The sequence below is a fragment of the Trachemys scripta genome, chromosome 2, assembly GCF_013100865.1.
Source record: "Trachemys scripta elegans isolate TJP31775 chromosome 2, CAS_Tse_1.0, whole genome shotgun sequence".
In the NCBI taxonomy this organism is placed as follows: Eukaryota; Metazoa; Chordata; order Testudines; family Emydidae; genus Trachemys; species Trachemys scripta.
Genome location: NC_048299.1, coordinates 226,091,693 through 226,096,936, shown reverse-complemented (window position 1 = coordinate 226,096,936; position 5,244 = coordinate 226,091,693). Strand labels below are relative to the sequence as shown.

Here is a 5,244-nt window from a genome sequence, read left to right as displayed (position 1 = left end):
AGCCACGAAAGCTTATGCTCTAATAAATTTGTTAGTCTCTAAGGTGCCACAAGTACTCCTGTTCTTCTTTTTGCGGATACAGACTAACACGGCTGCTACTCTGAAACCTGTTCAGAGAAAGAGGCTCTAGGATATGGCCTGAGAGCAGTCCTGATGAAGAAACTCTAACAGCAGCCAAGCCCAGAAGAAGGTTGGAGCTGAACATCATCTTATTGTAATTCCTTTGTTAATAAAGCTAAACCATGAGAAGTGGGTGAGTTTCGGCTTCATATAGTGTGTTAGCTGTGCTTGTAGAACAAGATGGGAACACAGCCACTCGTATTGTCCCATTCATATCCATCTCCGCCTTTCATCTTTATACCTTCTTCTACATGCATGTACCTCTACACCGCGTAATCCTGCCCTGACCTAGCCCACTTTGTCTCCATCCTCTCCTCCATCAAGACCTTCATGAGTGCCCAGTTCTTTGAAGGGGCAATGGGACTTGAAGTTACTCAGCACTTGGTTCTCAAGGGTTGCTCAACTCCCTGCAGAACAAAATGCTATAACATATTTTTCCAGGAAGCCTGTAAACCCTAGCTCTCATCTGAGTGTTAGCAAGACAGACAAATTATCATAATTTAAAACTTCTGAAAAAACAAGACACATGCTAAACTTCACCATAAAATCATTTAGTTGTTTTTTTGTTTGTTTTTGTTGCATCTCAGTTTGATCCCTTATGTATTTGTTGTTTTCCTACTCACTTGTTAGGTGCCCGGCCTGCTGGTGGTACTATGTAAATAAATAAAATCAATAACAGCTGATAATACTAAAAGTGAAGGTCTTGTATTTAGATTTTCCAAAATTATAAAGTTAGAATTTCTAGGGTAGAAAATGTGACTTTTACCCCTTCTCTCTCTCTCAGCTTATTCTGCTTTACTCATCTAAAGCTTTGTCTTCTGTAGGAAAAAAGGTGTATTCTTACCACAGATTAGCTAAAATAGGGTAATTAACAAATCCTAGTGAAGACAAGGCAGTTTGTAATTTTAACTTGAATTAGCAGGTGAAGGTAAACCCTGGGCTTCCCCTCCCCCTTGTGTTTACCTCAACCTTGTGAAAACTACAAACTGGCTTGTCTTCACTAGGATTTTACCGTGTGTTAGTTACCATGTGAGCTAATATGTGGTAAGAGCAAACCTTTTTTTTTCTAGTGAAGACCCATCATTAGTGTCAATCTGCAGTCATATTCAAATATTGACTGCACTGTCCACCTGCTTTATGCTGCTGTGACAGTCCTGACAACTGAGTAGAAATCTGTAACATCTAACTAATTTGCCAGGAATAATAGAATCAAATTAATAGATAAAATGAATGAATAAATGACTATATGCATTTGCCAGGGTTCAGTCAAACTGCATTACTCTGTGAAAAGGCCAGCTTTTCCAAATGGGTTATAAAAGACCATATGAAAGGTGAAGGGGTTGGGGGGAACATAGGAAAAGGTTATGGCTACTACCAGCTTGTGCAAGCCCCCAAACTGCGTGACCAATACTAGAGATCTTGCTTTTCCCACCGTTTTTGGGCTTGTAAGACTTTGTGCTGAAAAAGAGAGCTGCTGCTTTAAAGTCTGAATATAAAAAGGCTAGTGTCTGGATGTAGGGCTTTTAGAAAGAAATATATATGGCACCAGTAGCAAGCAAGAAAGGGAATGAAGCACTCCAAAGGGTTAAAGTTAACTTTAGTCTTACAGTGATCACCCTCTGGTACTGTGCAGTCATAAATTTCCTCTGTTTATAGAGTGTTTTTGATGGCAGGCAATTCTTTGTTGAAAGTTAAGTGCTCTTTTATATGAATAAATAAAGAAGGCTTTGGTTTGAACGAATACATTATTTTGACAAATGTTTATTGGAAACCCAATTATGGCTTCGTAAATCAGTGCTATCTGTGGTACATCAGGTGAGCTCACCAGTGCCACCAGATGTCACACTGGATACCAGTAGGGTAATTAAAACAATTTCATGGCACTCTGTCCCTCTTCCCTAGGTCTGACAGTAGTCAAAACAGGAAGAAATTGTTTATCTTTGATTTAACTTATTAAAATACTTGTTGCAAGATGTCATGGCCATACTTAACAGAAAAAAAACATTTGTTTTCAATTTGCAGTTAGATTAAAATGACAAGGTCAGGCACAATGCACAAGCCGACTGACAAATGAATTTTAAGAGCAGCCCAGCAGAGAAGGAGGGAGGAAGGGATAGATTAGATAGAAAACACATTGTTTGAACTTTATCCCTAGGAGAATTTTTTGAGATTTTTTTGAAGTGGCCATTGCTTCTTTAAAATGTGTGTATCATTCATACGTATATTTCTTCATTTTTGGGTGCCCTCAGCTATGTTCATTCTGATTTAGCATTAGCAATAGGCTCCGAATTCACAAATTCCTTTATGACAATGGAACTCTCAAATCAAGAGAGGCAGCACATCTGAAAGGTTGGGAGCATACTTACTGCATAGACTTTAATACCTTGTCTTCTTCTTTCCTGATTACAGTTTTAAAAAGGCAGAAATTTCTCTGATGAAGCGTATTCTGGCAATCCACACTTGCCACCAGTAGGGAACACAAGATTGAAGTAAGCTTTACAGTAAATATGTACATCTTCCCAACAGTTAATACTAACGCTAGGATATGGGCTAAATTTGTACCCACTAGAACTTTATGGGGTTAAAACGGTGAATGAGACCTGATCTAATTAGTACTGTGTAAGGTGATTATAAGTGACCCCTTTCCCACCTAATTACCTGAAATGTAAGAGGTGGATATTCAGAGGCACAGGAAGAAAGAGGATGGAAAAGGTGATTGGAGAGTGGCACAGAGCAAGATAATGCCCAAAAGCTGGAAGGAAGGTGAGGAGTACAATGCCTTATTGGGAATTAGAATGATCAGCATAACTGAAAAAGAAAGGAGCAAAGAAAGAACAGGGTTTACTTTCTGCTGTTTTTTTTTCTCCTAGAACACTAACAGTAAACTCAGCCTGGGATCTAAAAGTCAAGCTGTAATTTTTCTGCTTGATACAGCTACATCATCACTAGTAATAAAGATTCTGTGGACTAAATTCAGTCCTCGGTTACATCTGTGCCTCTGTCACTCTATTCAATGTCAGGTTTAGATGAAGGCAGAACTTGGCTTTGATGATGTGCACACACCAGGATGGAATCTAGCACCCTCTCTCATAACTATGTTGCCTCTGCAAAGCAAACAAAATAGTGCCATAAAAGTAGGGGAAACTTCTCTTTGCAGACATGGCTTTCAATACACTGAGGCAATAAGGGGGCCATTTGTACATAGTTATTTTTTATGACCGTAACTTCACTTTGAGTATCATTGATTGTCCTGCTAAGTCCCAGCCTCAACAAAAAGTCCCACTCTATAGTTGCCAGTAGGTGGAAATGTTTTCTGACTGCCAGCCCTGTAAACTCAACTTGCTGCACTCTTTCTTTCCTGCATATCACCAGGAATGAAGATTCTGCAATCCAAAGTATGCCCTCAGTCAGTGACATTTCTGGAAATCCATGTCCTTTGATGGATTTACACAGATGTAACTGACTGACCTTGTAAGTGGAACTTAAAAATAATTTGGTTGATGAGACAACACAAGGAAAAGAATCCAGCTCTGTCTCTCTTAGGTGTGTTGGCTCTGCAGGGCTAAGAAGAGTAATATAGAGTAAAAGCTTATTGTAATCACTGCAGTAAGCCAACGTGACACAATACACACAGGAAATAGCTCTGCTGCACTTCAAGGGATTTAGATCCACCAAAATGTCAGGCCTTCCCCCAAAGTTTAAGGGACACTTGCTGGTCAAACAGACATTTTCCTGGTATCACCTATTTACCGTCTGAGTCTCTTTTCTCAACTTCAGTTTTCTCCCTGCCCCATTTTCCCTGCTCCCATGATGACATTATTTGGATGTGTGAGTTCTCATGGAGGAAGGAAAGAAGGGAAGGGGGGTGAGGAACTGAGGAGGGCTGAACAAGTGACTCTATAACTGAGCTAAAAGCCAGCAGCTCTCAGCTGTTTCTCCCTGTTTCATTTAATAAAAGGCTCTGGCTATTCATTTACTTTCCTTATGCAATATACATTAAGCATTTCAAATAACTATATTGAAAGGTTGTCTGATTTCACTGTAGTATCTAGCAAGCACCTCTCTAGAAAAATTCATTATTTTGTGATTTCACATCACTTCTTGGCGAGATCCCTATAGCAACAGTACATTAGAAGAACTATTCTTCCTTTCTCCAGTGGCAAAGGCAAACTTGCGTCATACAAGGCCATGTAGTTGTATACCAGGACTCTAGCCTTCCCTATGCTGAGACTAAGGCTATGTCTACACTACTGCGGGATCGACGCTGCTGAGATCAATACACCGGGGGTCAATTTAGCGGGTCTAGTGAAGTGCTCTCCGGTCGACTCCGGTACTCCACCGGGAACAAGAGGAGTAAGGTAAGTTGATGGGAGAGCACTTCCCGTCAACCCAGTGCACTGTAGTCACCGCAGTAAGTTGACCTAAGCTATGTCGACTCCAGCTACATTATTCATGTAGCTGGAGTCGTGTAACTTAGTAGTGTAGACATAGCCTAACACTTAAAGCATTAAATCTAAAAACCATTGGGAGAGAAATGTTTCAAGGGAGATATCTCTTCCTCTATGTGAGATTCCTGCCTTCAGCTATTAGCTATTTAGGCTGCAGTGCTGGTATAATCCAGGTCTGCACGCTATTGGCATCTGAAAATCCACACAGGGTGTGTGGGAGGATGAGAGCACAGCAATGAAACAGGAGGGTGTGTTACCAGAGCATCTGTAAAATATACTGATTGAGCACATCTCCCCAAAAGCTTTTTCTGGCCAGGTTCCTATTGCACTGCGGCCAAATTAAAGTTACTCTTCCCTGGTAGAACTCCCAGGGTAGGGCTGTGGGTTTGTAGCTACTCTTCCTAGTGAATACATGTACCTCTCTCACTGGGAGGGTAAATCAATCCTCTGTGATCCCTGTGTTCAGGTACAGTTAACATATCACAGTCCTTGGTTATTTCAGATGAAGCTCAGGCCTTTCCCACTGCCAAGTAAGGAGATGTGAGCCTTGTTTTGAAGAGAAGTACATTTCAGAAACAAAGATGATGTCAACAGTAACTTGATTTGGTTTTATATTTCCTACATTCTGTGTGGAAAAAATAAAACTGGGTTTGGGTGGGAGGGTAGGATTGGTTGG

The 5,244-nt window shown here is 40.6% G+C and overlaps 1 long non-coding RNA gene across 1 annotated transcript in view; it reads left to right on the top strand.

Moving 5' to 3' along the window:
- Window positions 1-2,614, top strand: part of LOC117873568 — a 74,336-nt gene extending 71,722 nt beyond the window's left edge. Inside the window, exon 3 of the long non-coding RNA XR_004644760.1 lies at window positions 2,530-2,614. This is a non-coding gene — a long non-coding RNA (uncharacterized LOC117873568). The remainder of the gene's footprint in view (window positions 1-2,529) is intronic.
- Window positions 2,615-5,244: the final 2,630 nt, after the last annotated feature.